Here is an 18,724-nt window from a genome sequence, read left to right on the forward strand (position 1 = left end):
CCAAGTCACCAAATACCAAACAATACAGTGCAAAACCCTACGCACCATGATAAACGCACCCTGGTTCATCTCCAACTTAGTAATAGATGAATTTTTGAAAAAAACATATGCATTAATGACGAAATTCGATCACGAGGAGAAAAGTGCAAAAATAAGATCATGAAAACCAATCAGTATTGTTGTAATGTTGTTTACACCAAGAGACGACAATTCCTAACACCTTTACTTGTTTTTTATATATTTTAAGGATTAGATTGTAAATTTGCGTTCAATAAAAAAAATTTAAAAAAAAATTACCTGTTTTGCAATCGTGCTGTTCTTTCAGCAGTTCAATTTTTTGATAGTTTTTAAAGTGTAATTAATTTTCAATACTGTTTGAAGTCAAATCCAGATGTAATTGCATTGTACTGTAACCAACAACTTAAAATTTTAACTTATTTTATAGCAACCGGATAGCACAACAATGTCACAAAACCCTAGGTTAACCAAAGATGAAGTAACCAGAAGAAATCTCCAAGCCAAAATAAAACCTGCACGCGACATCCTTGAGTTAGGATTAACATTCTCAGGGATGATGCCTGAAGTTCGCTTGAGTTCGCCTACTACGACAAAGGCAGCACCTGACCTTTCTCCAAAAAGTAACGAAAATGAATTAATAAAGTGTAAGTTTTGACTATATAAGGTAAAAAAGTAATAACGTGGTCATCTATTTGACTATTTAAATATCCTGTAAAAAAATTCACTGGAGAACGTAGACACATCGCTATAGAATATACGTACTTATTAACGAATTTACCTTTACTTTTTAGTTTCTGATTCATTTCAAGCGATCATTAAACGAATGATAGCAACTGACTATCTCACCCCACCAACAGCAGCAGAAATTTTAAAATTTGACGACATGAAAGCAACCGCTGAAAGATGGCAAAAGAACTTGAGAACCGTATACACTGTAAGTTTACACCATATATATATATATATATATATATATATATATATATATATATATATATATATATATATATATATATATATATATATATAGATATATATTATGGTAACAAAAATATGGATTTTTAAATTATAATATATGGCTGAAGGGATCAAGTTATCCAAAGCCTTTAATTAAATAAAAAAAAAAAAAATTTAATATATTACTTCAACAACCTTGCTTATAACTCAATTTGTCTCATGCTGTATTATCATGGCTCAGTATCTCTCTGTTGTTGTATTTGTAAGTAAGAGGACCAAAAGGAATAATAAAAATACATTTAAATATCAAATCTAAAATTCATCAATATACTGTATCAACACAAAATTGATATACCTGCTATATAAAATGAATAATATTTTATAACGGATCAAAATTATGACATCTAAATTGTAAAAATCCAAACATAAAAATCATATGTTCCTAACGTGTTGTACAGTAAGGGTATAAACCCTTACATTGTAATGTTATATTGAATATCTTAAACCATATATGTTGTCAAAAGTGTGTCATAACAAGAGCAGTTATGTTTGGATTACATACACTTTTTTTTATACACAGCCTTGCCTTATATCACGTAGATTCAAAGTCCGATACGGTAACCCTGAGAGAATATACATGCAAAACGTGAAAGAGATTTATTATTGTATATTTTCTGTTCGAGATGTGTACATAACGTAACAAACTCCTCGTAGACCTGTAAAAATGTACGTTTATAAATTTAAGTAAGCAAGCCTTGGAAAACCTTTCCACAGGAATAAAAATTAATGGAGAACCAATATCTAGCATAAGATATGCAGATGACACTGTCCTACTGGCTGATACAGACACAAACTTACAGAGGGTTATAGACCACCTTAAGGATGCTTGTCGAGAGTTTGGAATGAAGATCAACGAAAAAAAAACAAAAGTAATGGTGATCCAAAGAAAACAGAATATCCCCTTACCTATAAAAATAAATGGGAATATTTTAGAACAGGTAAACCAATACAAATACCTTGGCTGTTGGATTAATTGCAAGCTGGACCCAGAACAAGAAATTAAAGCGAGAATTGCTCAAGCTAGGGATACTTTCTTTAAGATGCGCGTTCTATTCTGCGATACACATATAAATATTAAATTGAGATTAAAACTTGTAAAATGTTTTATCTGGTCTGTTCTTCTCTACGGAGTCGAAACATGGACTTTAAAAATAAAGAGCCTGAATAGAATCGAGGCATTTGAAATGTGGGTGTACCGTAGAATTTTAAAAATTCCTTGGACAGCACGAAAAACAAATGAAGAAGTACTAGCGAGACTCAATTTAGAAAAAGAACTATTGAGAACAGTCAAAAGAAGAAAAACCAGTTATTTAGGGCATTTGTTGCGCAACGAGAAATACTACATCCCTCAGTTGATAATAAAAGGCAAAATAGAAGGAAAGCGAGGAATTGGAAGAAAAAAATTGTCCTGGTTACGTAATATCAGAAACTGGACAGGACTTGGATTTGAGGAACTCTTAAGAACAGCTGAAGATAGACAAACGTTTGCCACCATAACCGCTAACCTCCATGATGGAGACGGCACTTGAAGAAGAAGAATAAATTTAAGTAAAATATAGTGAAATGTTCGAGTTCGAGAGTTGGCCTTTTTTATCCCTTAAATACCAACGTGACATGGCGATCCTGCCAGCTCATTGTGCTCTTTAGAACCTGCGAAGAGAAGAATAAGAATGGGAAATAACCAGAACAAGCAGAAGGAGGAACAAATATTCATAAACCAGGCGGGAAAGAGCGGAGGCACCACAGCTAATAACGAGAAAGGTAACAACATATCAATTCCAGAGATATTGGAGCTAGTAGCATTTGCCCTAGCTTTCATATTCGCCTTATAGTTGCTGTACAGACGATGGCGCAGGTAGTTGGAACGACAAATCCGACGGGAGATGACCAAATCAACGGAGCTGTTGGGATTGGACGCTAGATTTCTGGGAGCATCTACAATCAGCTAAGAGAAACTGTAAAGGACATAAACCTGTGAGTTAATAATTATTGTTCTACCGTTTTTTTTATATATATTTGATCATTACACAGCTTGATATAGAGATTTTATCTTATTTTATTATTTTTAAACGAAAATTAGTTATTCATTTTAATTCTCGAAAAATTGTATTACTTATATAATCAAACGTTTCATTTATTATAAATTTAGACTGTATACAGGTCAAGAAATTTTATAATTACTAAGCAAAAAAAATTTTTTCAAGGACATTTCCTTATACATACCTCAAAGTTGAATGAATCACATTACATTCGACATTGTCGAATTGCTGAAATCTCCGAAGGATGCTACAGAAGTAAAATTGTTAGACAATGAGGAATACAGACGAATAAAGTCGAAATCTGCTAATATATATATATATATATATATATATATATATATATATATATATATATATATATATATATATATATATATATATATATATACAGGGTGAGTCATGAGGAACTTTACATACTTCTACCATATGTAGAGTCCCTCAGGGAGCATATCATGTGGCCACTAAAAAATGTCAACTCCTCTTCTTTATTAATTAACAGGGTGATTTGTGTAATTGACCATTTATTTCATTTTACTGTAGTGTTTATACGGCTCATTTGATTTTTTTAATTTTTGCATGATACAGTACACTACTATCAAGCATTCGACTGGTATTAGCTAAACTAAAAAATTCCAGGACTGGCTTTGGAAAAATTAATTTAGGGATTCGTATTAAATATTACACCCTGTATATATTTTTTTTTAAATGCAATAAGTGATTTTCAAACTACATAAATAGCCAATGAAAACGACATATGCGACAATGTTGTCGCACTTTTATTAAATTTTTAGTGAACGATCAAATCTTACTAAAAATAGAACAACCATAATGAAGTATCAAATTATAAGGTATTAATTTAAACAAATGTTATAAATTTCAAACATTTTAATTAAAATGAGTTCCTACAACATAATCTAATACGTAGAAAATTAACATCTTTACTGTCACTTTGTATTATCTCTACGATAGAATCAATTGTTTTTCAATTTTAAATTTTTACTCATAGATCGTATTGGGGCATTATTTTCGATAAATAATAAATTAAATTGATTAAAAAGTCAAACCTCTTGTATGTGTTAGTTTTTGTTGATTGTAAATCCCTAAATTAATTTTTCCAAAGCCAGTTCTGGAATTTTTTAGTTTAGCTAATACCAGTCGAATGCTTGATAGTAGTGTACTGTATCATGCAAAAATTAAAAAAATCAAATGAGCCGTATAAACACTACAGTAAAATGAAATAAATGGTCAATTACACAAATCACCCTGTTAATTAATAAAGAAGAGGAGTTGACATTTTTTAGTGGCCACATGATATGCTCCATGAGGGACTCTACATATGGTAGAAGTATGTAAAGTTCCTCATGACTCACCCTGTATATATATATATATATATATATATATATATATATATATATATATATATAATATATATAGGAAAAAATATGGTGTTTAATAATCGAGATCCTCTATCAACGTCAGCTTTACAAACGTCGTTGAGAGGCTCGGATAATCAATAATCAAGAACCTCGATCAGCGTTAGTACTTCGAGCAGCGCTGTTAGAGTTGATAAAGATGTGCGCACAAAGGAAGATTAAAAAGATAGTAATAATGAAAAATAATAAGAATCGGCCAATTCTTAAACAAATACGAAAGTATCCAAAATATTTTAAGATAAAAGGGATAAAAGTTTCTTAAAGGGATAAGATAAAGGGTTTCTTAAAGGGATAAAAGATAAATAGTATAAGACAAACAAAACATAGCATATTGGAAATTAAGAAGAGTTATAATTAACGACTTCTACATGTTACCTACAGGAGCACATGTAGGAATAAATAGGATGTACAGAAATATACGGAAATACTATTTCTGAAACGGATTACGAAGAGATATCGAAGAATATGTAAAAAGATGCGATGACTGCCAAAGACATAAGCACTCGAAAAGAAACAGACAACCCATGAATATCACATCTACAGCCACCAGCTCATTTGACACGGTATTCATAGACCTGATAGGCCCACTCGACGTGGATGAAAATTGGAACAGGAATATATTGACGTTACAATGCGAATTAAGCAAATACCCGAAGAAGCCGAAACAGTAGCCAAATCATATTGGTAGATAATTTCATTTTGGGGAATGGGGTACTCTGAAGGATCGTAACGAACCAAGGCACAGAGTTTATGGCAAGAATATTTAAGGAAACATGCGCATTGCTGCAAATAGAGCAACTAAACTCCACAACATATCACCACGAGACAATTGGAGCTTTAGAGAATACTCATAAGCATTTAAATGCGTATCTGAGAATACAACTGTCAAAATTCCCGACAAGTTGGAGCACGTGGGTATAATACTATTGCTTTGCATACAATATTTCGGTACATTTAGCAACAGGTTACACGCTGTTTGAATTAGTATTCAGAAAAACCTGTAGACTGCCGACAAATGTACAGAATGACATCGAACCACTATACAATTTTGACGATTACCCATTAGAGCTGAGATACAGACTACAAACAGCAACGAAAGTGGCCAGAAAGACGCTAACAAGTTCAAAACAAGTCAGTAAAAGAAGATATAATGCCAAAACAGGCACAGTAATATAAAAACAGGGAGACAAGGTATTAGTTAGGAAAGAGTCGTCTTCTAAACTAGATCCTTTGTTTTTGGGTCCATATACAGTTCTCGGAGAGAAAGCACCTAACATTATCATAAATAAAAACAATAAACACTTATTAAGTAAAAGAAGATATAATGCCAAAACAGGCACAGTAATATAAAAACAGGGAGACAAGGTATTAGTTAGGAAAGAGTCGTCTTCTAAACTAGATCCTTTGTTTTTGGGTCCATATACAGTTCTCGGAGAGAAAGCACCTAACATTATCATAAATAAAAACAATAAACACTTATTAATTCATAAGAACAATATTAAGCTGTATACTGGTTAAATAAATAATAAATACAGGGTAAACAATAGCGCAAAGTATAAAGTGAAAAGTGCCTAAGTGAGAATTTCAAGAACATTACTTAGTATTTAGTGGGTTAGTAATTATTGTAAACGATTTTTTTTTTAATTTTTAAGAGAAACAGACTATATATACCTTAACACCAAACATACGAATGGAAAAATGAAGCGCAACGATTTTCCATTGCTTTCATGTTTTTTCCCGATGGGAGGTGTACAGTAAGGGTATAAACCCTTACATTGTAATGTTATATAAAATATCTTAAATCATATATGTTGTCAAAAGTGGGTCATGACACGATCAGTTATGTTTGATTCACATACACTTATTTTTTATACACAGTCTTGCCTTATATCACGTAGATTCAATGTCCGATAGGATAACCCTGAGAGAATATACAAAACGTGAAAGAGAATTATTATTGTATATTTACTGTTCGAGATGTGTACACAACGTAACAAACTCCTCGTAGACCTGTAACAATGTACATGTATAAATTTATATAAAATATAGTGGAAAGTTAGTGATTTTCATGAGTTCGAGAGTTGGCCCTTTTTATCCCTTAAGGACCAACGTGACAGTGTTTTTTAATTCTAGGAATCAAATAAGAAAAACTTTTTCTAAAGCCAATAACTTTTCAAAACACCTCTATCTTCCTATGACTGTCTTTTGAAAATTTTAAACCAAAATTTATTCTGCAAATTGACAGTGCTTCCTCTTCTTAATATCCTGCTTCTCCTAGTTCAAGGTGCTCGCTCGATCGATCTTTGTCCAAAGACTTTATCTCTTATCTTATCTCAAATGCTGCTTCCAGCTCTCCAAACCTGGTAGTCTCTTAAAAAAACAATGACAGCCTCGTCTCAGATAATTGGTTGTATTAAAAAAAAAACTTGGAATTTGTTAGAAAATATCTGCTTTACACTGCTTGGGTACTACCACAAAAACTTTTCCCACTATTCACTTTTTATCAAACCTGAAAAAACACCAAAACTTATTTACTCTACATATACATAAGTCTACAAAGAAAATTAAAACAAACTTTCTTTTCCAAATCTCGTTCGTCCTTTTTCCAAAACCTAATCTCTCGTTTTCTTTCAAATCATTTCCTAAAATCTCTTTTTGTTTTCAAAGTCCATTGCTCCGTAAAATTGTTATATCTCACATTGTGGGTGTTCAAATGTATTGGTAATTAATCGTTCGTGGAGAACCAAAGACCAGTTTTGATATATGGGGCTGAAACATGAACTTTATTCCAAACCGCGAAAAACTATTTGGTATCTTTGAGAGAAATACTTTGAAATATTTTTTGGACCTTAAATGAAAATGGTCTATGGCGCCGAAGATATAACTTTGAATTATACTAGATGCCCAAATTATCCAACAAAATATCTGTTTAATGATGTGCCACATGGTATATTTGCTATTTAAAATTAAATGTTTGTGGTACTGGAAGGAAGGGTGTGGGTAAATAACAGATATCTATAACTATCTATGATGTCCCCTTTGGAATAAAACTTGATCTGCTTTAGCATTATAAAAAATCAAATGAATATACCCAATGTGTGACTATCCCTGTATAATACTAAATTATCTCTAAGGCTTTTAATATCTTTATAAATATTTTGTAGACGGAGAATTTAGAAGATCTGGAAGAAAAATTTAATATTCCAAAACAACAAAAGAAAAAAGACGAGCCTGGTTGTTCAAAGGACCCTTAAATGTGTTCGGCGAGTAAGTATAATCTTTAATATATATATATATATATATATATATATATATATATATATATATATGTATATATATATATTATATATATAATATATATACATATATATATATATATATATATATATATATATATATATATATATATGTATATATATGCATATATATATATATATATATATATATATATATATATATATATATATAATAAAGGTAAAAGATATCGGCATAGCTCGCAACAAAGGAAAAAAATATAATAAAATATGTGTATAAGATGGAAGGCAACCATATATACGTATTTCTGACTACTGGTCGTCTTCAGTACGGTGCAACCAAGTTAGAAAAGGAGCATATTAACTTGGGAAAGGATCACTACAGGAGTTAATATGCTATAATTTAATGCCTTAAACAAATTTTTACTATTAAGATATTACCGATTTAGTTGTCTTACTCTTCGCACGAACTCCGAAGTTAGTTCAGTTTTCATTTGTTTATGGTCAATTTTCCGCGCTTGTTTTACTCCGAGATATTTGTACATATCATTTTCACCCATCGCCTCGATGTTTTGGCCATCTTGCATATCGAAACCTCCGGGCTGAATCTTTCCTCTGACTATATTTAGTATACGGCACTTGTCTAGTCCAAAATTCATACTGATATCATTTGAGAAATTTTCTACAGTTTTTAGCATCTCATCTAGGTGGTTTCGAGTGGAAGCCATTAATTTTAAATCATCCATATACAACAGATGATTAAGCTTCGCTACAACAGTGTTGTTATTTTTGATGCTAAAACCTGAGTCAGTAGAGTTCAGCAGCTGAGATAGTGGGTTCATTGCTAGGCAGAACCAAAGTGGACTCAACGAGTCCCCCTGGAAAAGCCCCCGGTTAATAGGGATATTTTCAGTTTCGATATTAATTTCACCCGGTATTTGAAGGTGAATTTTAGTCTTCCACTCTGCCATTATATTCTTCAAAAAGGTCACGAGATTATCATCGACTTTATATATTCTTAATATATCTACCAGCCATTCATGCGGCACTGAATCAAAAGCCTTCTTGTAGTCAATGAAGGCAGTAAACAGGATTCTTTTTTTGGTGTATGCCTGGTTAGAAATGACTGAGTCGATAATAAGTTGTTCTTTGCAGCCCATGGAGCCCTTAGCGCATCCTTTCTGTTGAGGCTCTATGATATTGTTCAGAGCACAATGTTGGTAGATACGCCGGGCCACACAGGATGTGACCAATTTGTACAAAGTTGGAAGACAAGTAATTGGGCGGTACTTTGCTGGATCTTGGGTATTACTTTGATTCTTCGGTATTAGATAAGTGGTTCCCTGAGTAAGAAATGATGGTATTTCCTGTGAATTAGAAATAATATTATTAATAAATACTGTTAAAAGCTCATGAACACTCCAAAACTTCTTTAGCCAGAAGTTTTGAACTCCGTCTGGTCCAGGAGATTTCCAGTTATGAAGCTCTTTGATAATGTTCGAGACTTCTTCAGTGGTGAAAGGTTCATAAGGAATATTACTGTAGTGTTGACAGTTGTTCGTCGTTTGTTCAATCCATCCAGCATTGTTATTATGAGTAGCTGGCGTCGAAAGTTGGTTTCCCCAAAACTCATGAATTTCTTCTTGGCTTGGGTAGGATTTATTATTTGCATTTTCTACAGTGGAATTAAGTTTCCTATAGAAAGCCTTCTCTGCTTGCTCAAAAAGTATGTTGTCGCATTTCCGGTGGTTACTAACCTTGTACCTCCTCAGGCGGCCTGAGTAAACAGATAGTTTTTGTTTTAATGTGTCCAGGCATTGTTGAGGTTTTCTGGATCATGTCGTGAGTGTCTTAGAGTGTTAAACAATATTTCTTCAGCTCTTTTGATGATTTTTCTACTTCTTACTCCTCTTATGTATTCTGTTATTTGTCCAATGTCCCTACGCAGTAATTCAATCTTCCCCAGCAGTCGTTTTTCCCAGGGTGCTATTCTGTTACCAGTCCTTCCGATGTTGGTACCCCGTCGTGTTCTGATCTTAATGCCCATAACATTAGCAATTGCTGTTGCTGCACAGTAAATCAGCATATGCAAATATTCTAATGTGTAGGCCTCTGTGATATAATTGGGTAGGACTTCAGTATTCACAATTTGTAACAGCGCTCCTAGTTTCTTAGAAGAGTTTATTTTTGGTAGCGGTGGTCTGCTAAGTGGGTTTGTTCCACAAAACTCTTGTACAGCGCGTGCCATCTCGTTTACCAGACTATCGTGCAACTCGTTATTGTCCTGCTGTGTATTATTAGGTTGAGTTTCTTGTACGAGAAGCTCAGGAATCTGCTCGTTGGGGACTTCATTAGGGACTTGGTCTGCAACTTGCTTTTGGTTATGGATCTCCTGTTCAATTTCGCTTCTGATAATGTCGCGTCTAGTCTCTGGGATAAGATTGTTTCTTAAAATTACCCGGTATTGGTCTGCTACTCTTTGTTCAGATACTTGAATTTCTGGGTATTCCCTGCAAAATTCGGCATACAGTTGTTGTCGATAGCCGATCGTTTCTTGACCGAGGTTTGTCACCTTATAATAAAAGCGCAAAATATTTTCGTTTATGGACACAGTCCATTTCATGCGCTGCCTCGGTCGTCCCGCTTGAGTGAGCGCCGGCTGATGTTCCAGCGCAGCACCTTCAGCGGGTGGAGCTCTTGTTGTTGTTTGGCTCATTTGTGGTTCTTCTTGTTGTTGGGCTGTAGCTGATTGTATGACAGGGGCCCGCCTCCTCAACACCCTGCCACCGACGTCCCGCATGCTGTCACGTCCAGCGCCGGCTCCAGACGTGCCCTGGCGATCCCCAGGCAGCGACCCTAAACATAAATCATTAATCTCCATTTTCATGGGTGTGCATTTTATACCTACTGCCAGGTGTCAGTTTTTGTTCCACGGCAGGCATCCCTGCTACCCTCTGGGTATCGGTTCTAAGAATACCCAGAGAGCATCCCCCATTCGCAGGGGGCCGCGCCTGATAGAAGAACTGACAAAAACTCCCACAGGTTATTATTATTATTATTATTATTCCAGATTTAGCCATACGGCTCACACTCCCTCTAAGGGGAAAATTCACTCATCCCAGATACCTACGGTATCAAAAGGATTGAGCTCTGGTGGGACTCTTTCCATGTTATCGAGTCCTAGGTGACTTGGTATGTCGGTGTATCTCCCAAAAATTTTCGTACGCATCTGGACGTCGAAAGTAACACAGCTTTCTGCATAATCTTATATAGATGTTCATTTAGACCCAGCTTTTTTATGTTTTCTAGGAGGCTCTTCGGGATGACTCCAGTGGTAGAAAGAATAATAGGTATCGTCTGGGTACTTTCCATTCTCCATTGTCTCCTGATTTGTATTTCTAGATCTCTATACTTGGCGATCTTTTCGTTGTATTTAACACGTAAATTATTGGTGTTGGGTATCGCCACATCAATAAGTGTTGTTTGCTTAGTAATTTTATTAACTAGTATGAGATCGGGTCTATTATGGGCCACTGGTTGGTCTGTAAGCACAGTGCGGTCCCAGTATAACTTGTAGTTGTCATTTTCAAGCATTCTATCAGGGACGTATTGATAATAAGGAAGATGGTCGGTTTGGAGAAGTCCCAGTTTGTCAGCTAGTTCTTGGTGGATAATCTTTCCTACTGAGTCATGGCGGTCTTTATAATCAGTACCGACAAATGCCTGGCAGCCACCGGTAAGATGTTGGATAGTTTCTTGGGCTTGGCATCCATATCGGCATTTGTCATTTTGGACTTGAGGATCTTTAACAATATATTTCAGGTAATTTTTAGTTGGAATAACCTGATCCTGAATGGCAAGTAGGAAACCCTCAGTCTCGGGAAACATCTTTCCTGATGTCAACCAATAGTTCGACGCTGTATTGTCGACATATTCTTGGCTGATCTCATTAAGATGTCGCCCATGTAGAGGTTTACTCATCCAGGCGCGCATTTTGTCTTGCTTAGTCAGGTGGTTTATGCGCATTTCTTGTTCCCTCAGTTTAAGCGGCGTCGTATCATCTACTGCGCAAATTGCTCGATGTAAAGTAGATGTCTCAGCCTGTACCTGAAAATAAGTTCTTAAATTAGCAATTTGTTTATCCAATTGCTCACCTATATCCATAAGTCCTCTTCCCCCTTGATACCGCGGTAATGTTGTTCTCTCTACTGCACTACGTGGATGATGTTTTTGCGCCTTTGTGAGAAGTGTTCTTACTTTCCGCTGAAGACCCTCTATATCCGTTTTTGACCACTTTATAATACCAAATGAGTAGCTCAGCGCGGAACAGGCGTACGTATTTAATGCCTTAAACAAATTTTTACTGTTAAGATATGACCGATTTAGTTGTCTTACTCTTCGCACGAACTCCGAAGTTAGTTCGGTTTTCATTTGTTTATGGTCAATTTTCCGCGCTTGTTTTACTCCGAGATATTTGTACATATCATTTTCACCCATTGCCTCGATGTTTTGGCCATCTTGCATATCGAAACCTCCGGGCTGAATCTTTCCTCTGACTATATTTAGTATACGGCACTTGTCTAGTCCAAAATTCATACTGATATCATTTGAGAAATTTTCTACAGTTTTTAGCATCTCATCTAGGTGGTTTCGAGTGGAAGCCATTAATTTTAAATCATCCATATACAACAGATGATTAAGCTTCGCTACAACAGTGTTGTTATTTTTGATGCTAAAACCTGAGTCAGTAGAGTTCAGCAGCTGAGATAGTGGGTTCATTGCTAGGCAGAACCAAAGTGGACTCAACGAGTCCCCCTGGAAAAGCCCCCGGTTAATAGGGATATTTTCAGTTTCGATATTAATTTCACCCGGTATTTGGAGGTGAATTTTAGTCTTCCACTCTGCCATTATATTCTTCAAAAAGGTCACGAGATTATCATCGACTTATTATTATTATTATTATTATTATTATTATGATTTAGCCATACGGCTCACACTCCCTCTAAGGGGAAAATTCACTCATCCCAGATACCTACGGTATCAAAAGGATTGAGCTCTGGTGGGACTCTTTCCATGTTATCGAGTCCTAGGTGACTTGGTATGTCGGTGTATCTCCCAAAAATTTTCGTACGCATCTGGACGTCGAAAGTAACACAGCTTTCTGCATAATCTTATATAGATGTTCGTTTAGACCCAGCTTTTTTATGTTTTCTAGGAGGCTCTTCGGGATGACTCCAGTGGTAGAAAGAATAATGGGTATCGTCTGGGTACTTTCCATTCTCCATTGTCTCCTGATTTGTATTTCTAGATCTCTGTACTTGGCGATCTTTTCGTTGTATTTAACACGTATATTGTTGGTGTTAGGTATCGCCACATCAATAAGTGTTGTTTGCCTAGTAATTTTATTAACTAGTATGAGATCGGGTCTATTATGGGCCACTAGTTGGTCTGTAAGCACAGTGCGGTCCCAGTATAGCTTGTAGTTGTCATTTTCAAGCATTCTATCAGGGACGTATTGATAATAAGGAAGATGGTCGGTTTGGAGAAGTCCCAGTTTGTCAGCTAGTTCTTGGTGGATAATCTTTCCTACTAAGTCATGGCGTTCTTTATAATCAGTACCGACAAATGCCTGGCAGCCACCGGTAAGATGTTGGATGGTTTCTTGGGCTTGGCATCCATATCGGCATTTGTCATTTTGGACTTGAGGATCTTTAACAATATATTTCAGGTAATTCTTAGTTGGAATAACCTGATCCTGAATGGCAAGTAGGAAACCCTCAGTCTCGGGAAACATCTTTCCTGATGTCAACCAATAGTTCGACGCTGTATTGTCGACATATTCTTGGCTGATCTCATTGAGATGTCGCCCATGCAGAGGTTTACTCATCCAGGTGCGCATTTTGTCTTGTTTAGTCAGGTGGTTTATGCGCATTTCTTGTTCCCTCAGTTTAAGCGGCGTCGTATCATCTACTGCGCAAATTGCTCGATGTAAAGTAGATGTCTCAGCCTGTACCTGAAAATAAGTTCTTAAATTAGCAATTTGTTTATCCAATTGCTCACCTATATCCATAAGTCCTCTTCCCCCTTGATACCGCGGTAATGTTGTTCTCTCTACTGCACTGCGTGGGTGATGTTTTTGCGCCTTTGTGAGAAGTGTTCTTACTTTCCGCTGAAGATCCTCTATATCTCTATATTATTATCTCTATTATCTCTCTATTATCTCTATATTATTATTATTATTATTATTATTATTATTATTATATTACAAATAAGGGCAGAGGAGCAAGCTCCTATTATGACCAAAAAGCAAAAAAAACAACAACAATAAAAATATCCTTATAAAACTAATACCAATTATAAAGTTAAGTAAACATAAACAATTAAGTATATCATACAAAAATTAAATTGTGAGACAATAAGTAAATAAATAAATAATGCTGCCCGAGAAAAAAAACACAATTCTATAAATAAAATAAAGCGCTATCAAGTTTATTTTTAAAGATGTTAACACTAGTTGCCGATATGGTGTCTTGATCCAAATTGTTCCAGATATTAAAATTCTATTTGGCAAGAAGTTCACCCTGGACCTTGCACTCGTTTGTTCCCTCTTTAATTTGTATCGATGGCCTCTTAATCTTTCGTCATGATTCAAAGTGAATATGGTGTTTAGGTTCCCAAAATTATGTTTTAAAATATTTGCACGCATCGAGTAAAATTTTCAAGGTAAGCTTTTTCGCTTTTTTTCGTACATGCGTGAATTATTTTAATTTATTTTCTGTGGTACCATACATTGATAAATTAGTTAATGTTTGGGTATGTAACTCTAAAATACACTGTTGTAGAGAACGAATTATTGGTTTTTGATTGTTACAAGGTACGGTACGTACACAATGAACCAAACTATGTTGGGACACAATGAACCATGGTTCATTGTGTACCCTTCCAATTTTTTAAAATGAGTTTTGTTTTCAGGATGGGTCACATTAAGAAAATGGAAAGAAAGAAAGGCGCACATATTGTTGATCAAATGAAGGCAGCATTGTATTTAGTAACCAGAGTATAAGTATTCGGAAAGCTGCAGTAGAAAGTAATTTAGCGTCTCCTACATTAAGGCGATACGTTGAAAAAAGAAAATCTGTTCGGAACGAAAACATAAGATTGGCCCCTTACTATGAGACCAACATGATTTTCACAAGTGAACAAGAAGATGCTCTTAAGACCTACTTGAAGACTTGTGCACTTATGTTTTATGGATTGACGTCTATTGAATGTAGAAAAGTTGCATATCAAATGGCTTAAAGGAATAATATCAAAATTCCTGATTTCTGGAAGAATGCAGAAATGACTGGCAGGAAATGGCTTTGAAGTTTTAGGAACAGGCATACAGATCTGTCACTGGGAAAACCAGAGCCGTGCAGCCTGGCACGTGCGACATCATTTAACAGAGATAATGATAATCGCTTTTTTGACAACTTATATTATTATGCTGTAATAAATCGGAATGCCGCTTTTTCTGACGGCACAAGAATTTACAACTTGGATGAAACTGCAACCACAACGGTGCAAAAAACGCAGAAAATATTGGCACCAAAAGGGAAAAAGTGTTTGGGTAAAGTCACCAGCGGTGAGAAAGGGATGCTTGTAACAACGTGGTTTTATACGTGCCGGTGAATATGCTTTATCTCTAGCAATAATTTTTCCGCGGAAAAATTATAAGGATTTCATGTCAAAAGGCGCCCCCACTGGCTCCTTAGGCCTTGCTACGCCGACAGGATGGATGAACTCTGAGTTATTTGTAGAGATAATGAAACATTTCATTAAACATAGCAGAAGCTCTCCTGCAAATCAATTTTAATATTCGATAATCATGAATCTCATTTATCCATCGAAACCTTAGATTTGGCAAAAGCTGCAGGGGTTAATATTTTAACTTTGCATCCTCACACATCGGCTAAATTACAGCCACTTGACGTTGGTTTATACGCGCCATTCAAGACGTATTATAACAGTGCCATAGAGTCATGGCTTCTAAGAAATCCTGGTAGGCCGATATTTATATTTATGACTTAGCTAAATGTATTGGAATAGCACACAGCCGTTCCATGACTCCTACAAATATAGCCCATGCCTTTAAAAAATGCGGTATATATACGTTTGATCGGGATATCTTTACAGACGAGGACTTTTTGCCAAGTGAGGTAACAAACAGACCATGTCCAAATAATGAAAGTTCTTATAATACAAGAGACCTTCAAGGAGGTGAACATAACGATGAAATCACTGTGCCAAATGAAAATGACAGTTCTGCAGCTAATAACATTTAATCAGAAAACCTCGAACATACAGAAAGTCGAGAAGGAGCATAATTTATTCCACCACAACAATTTATGCCCGCATTGAAAGTCCAACCTCGTCAAAATAATAGAAAGAACAGAAAAAGTAAAAAAAAGTATTATTACCACAGATACACCTGAAAAAACATTATTATATTGCAAGCTAAAAGAAAGAAGCTAATAAATGAAAATAGACAAGCTAAGAAGAGAGTCCAATTTGTTAATGACGATAATACAGATTCAGAGGAGGATGAAATAGATATTTCCCTTGAGTGTGACAGTGATAGTGGAGCGTATGAACAAAATCTTCCTATTTTAAATCCAAATTTGTTTAGTACCCAAGGTTTTAACCCTAACGTAGAAGATTATGTCCTCGTAGAATTTCATCCACCAAAGTCAGTGGTATATTTTGTTGGGAAAATATTACAGATAGAACAAGATGGGGAATATTGCATATAATTTTTAAGACTTTAGGATAAATATAGTGAGCAGTTTGTTATGCCCAATGTTCCTGATATAGCTTCCGTCAACAATAAAGATGTGAAATATATTTTGCCGAGACCAAAACTATGTGGCAGCGCAAAACGACAACAATGCTATTTTGCATTTACAGTGCCTTTTTCTTTATTAAATGTCAGATAGGAATTATACCTATTTTCAATTTTATTGTTCTTTTCAACTATCCTTGTGCTTTTAAATAATAAAAATTTGTAATCTTACTATAGTTTCTGTAAACCTAATTTTTATTAGCTATGTTTAAAATAACGTAGTTTGGTTCAATGTGTACGCAGCACTAGTTCATTGTGTACCACCCATGGGACACAATGAACCAAAGACACTTAACAGAAGAAAACCATATTAACTCAAAAACATTAATCTTTATTGATAATCAAATTATGTGTAATAGATTACAAATATGTGTTTCTGATACTCGTACAATTTTGTGTTTCTACTTTAAAGATCTAGACAATTTTAAATTTTGGATGGTTCATTGTTGAACACATGACCCTACTATGTAAAAATTGTCAATAAACGTATCTATGTATCTATCTATCTTTGGTATTAAAGTCTCCTATTATTTTTATATCATTTTTGGGCACTCATCGTACTCTCGGTCTAGTGTCTCATGTCTAGAACATGTCTTTTTGATCATCGTCTTTTTCTTCCGTTGGAGCATGGATGCTAATAATGCTAATATTAGCAAACTTCCCTTTAAGTCTTATTCGACATATCCTACGATCAATAGCTTTGAAATCAGTTACACTATGTTTGATCTTGCTGCTTACAATAAATCCAGTACCAAATTCGTGTCGGGTAGGATGTCCATTGTAGTAAATATTGCAGTTACTTTCTTCCAGGATGTCTGAGCTAGTCCACCTCATTTCCTATAAACCAATAATATCTGCTTTGGCTCTATTCATTTCTTGTATGAGCACAAAAACCGTAGCTCCAGGCTGATAAAGGCTTCTTACGTTCCATATGCAAATTTTGAAATCTATTATTATTTCGTTTGCGAGTTCGTCGTAGGTTAGACAGTCCGGTTTAATATAATAACTGTAATTTAAAATGGAAAAGAAACATTGTGCTTGTATTAATTAGTATATAAACCAATATATTTACTTAATTATCTCATCTTTCATAAAGTAAACTATATAAATGTTTTTTTTTTAGTTTTAAGGCGTTCATATGGCGAGCATTTAAGTCGAACTATTACAATAATTGTCCTTATTGCCGATTTGAACTAGGAGCATGTTTTTGGACCTTGTACTATTTGTTTAGTATGTAGCAGTATTTTTTGTAATAAGATTTTAATTTAAAAATTTATTGTTTGATTGTTAACACATTTTCCCATTTTAAGATTAACAAGGATTGCAAGAAAATTGTAAGTAAGACTATAGAATAACATCAGTTACTTGTACCGGGACAAGCTGAAATAGATATTATAGTACATTTGAAAATGTTTGATAGCAGAAATTTTATACCAAAGGTCTACGTACAGAGTTGGTCAATGCAGAAAAAACGTAATAATTGCTACTTTCGTATCTGAATTTTCTATAGACTTTAATATGACCACCCCGACAAACCTTAAATACAGTACATCATAAAATACAAACGAGTAACTCGGGGATTAAGCAATAACTAAACGCCTTAGTGACGGAGAACATAAAATTACTTTAATATAAAAAACAAATGTTGATATTACATACACACATTAATTTTTATAAAAATACTAAATATTGGTTTAGGACATGTCCTTACAATTAAATTATAAATATATTGCGGGTACTAGAGTCATATAAACTTATATTTAGTAATATAAATATATAATTACATATCTAAATACATAAGTTGTCTTCTTCCGATAGGAAGGCATCATCATCAGTTTCTTCATTTCCCACAGAAATAATAAAATTGGTTCTATTGTTTCCTCTATTAATACATCAAGTGTCCAGAATGTTTCTTCTTCTGCTATGACACGTTTTAAAGTTTTTTGCCAATTGTCAGATGAACTTTTTGATATGGAGTCAGATAATAGTTGACAGAACATCTTAAAGTTTAAATGTTGTATTATTTCTCGCGACATATCCCTTCATTTGAGCCTAGATTAGTTCTATGGGGTTAAATTCACAGTG

General features: G+C 34.7%; 1 long non-coding RNA gene across 2 annotated transcripts; it reads left to right on the plus strand.

The window, feature by feature from the left end:
- The first annotated feature begins 816 nt into the window (after nt 1-816).
- On the plus strand, nt 817-17,880 carry LOC140452563 (uncharacterized). Of its 2 annotated transcripts, none has more exons than XR_011952212.1 (3): nt 817-952; nt 7,669-7,771; nt 17,763-17,880. It is a non-coding gene; the product is annotated as an uncharacterized lncRNA (long non-coding RNA). The 2 variants fall into 2 exon arrangements; XR_011952211.1 differs by lacking the exon at nt 817-952 and adding an exon at nt 2,579-3,006.
- The last annotated feature ends 844 nt before the right edge of the window (nt 17,881-18,724 follow it).

This window comes from Diabrotica undecimpunctata, chromosome 10 (assembly GCF_040954645.1).
Source record: "Diabrotica undecimpunctata isolate CICGRU chromosome 10, icDiaUnde3, whole genome shotgun sequence".
NCBI classification, from domain to species: Eukaryota; Metazoa; Arthropoda; class Insecta; order Coleoptera; family Chrysomelidae; genus Diabrotica; species Diabrotica undecimpunctata.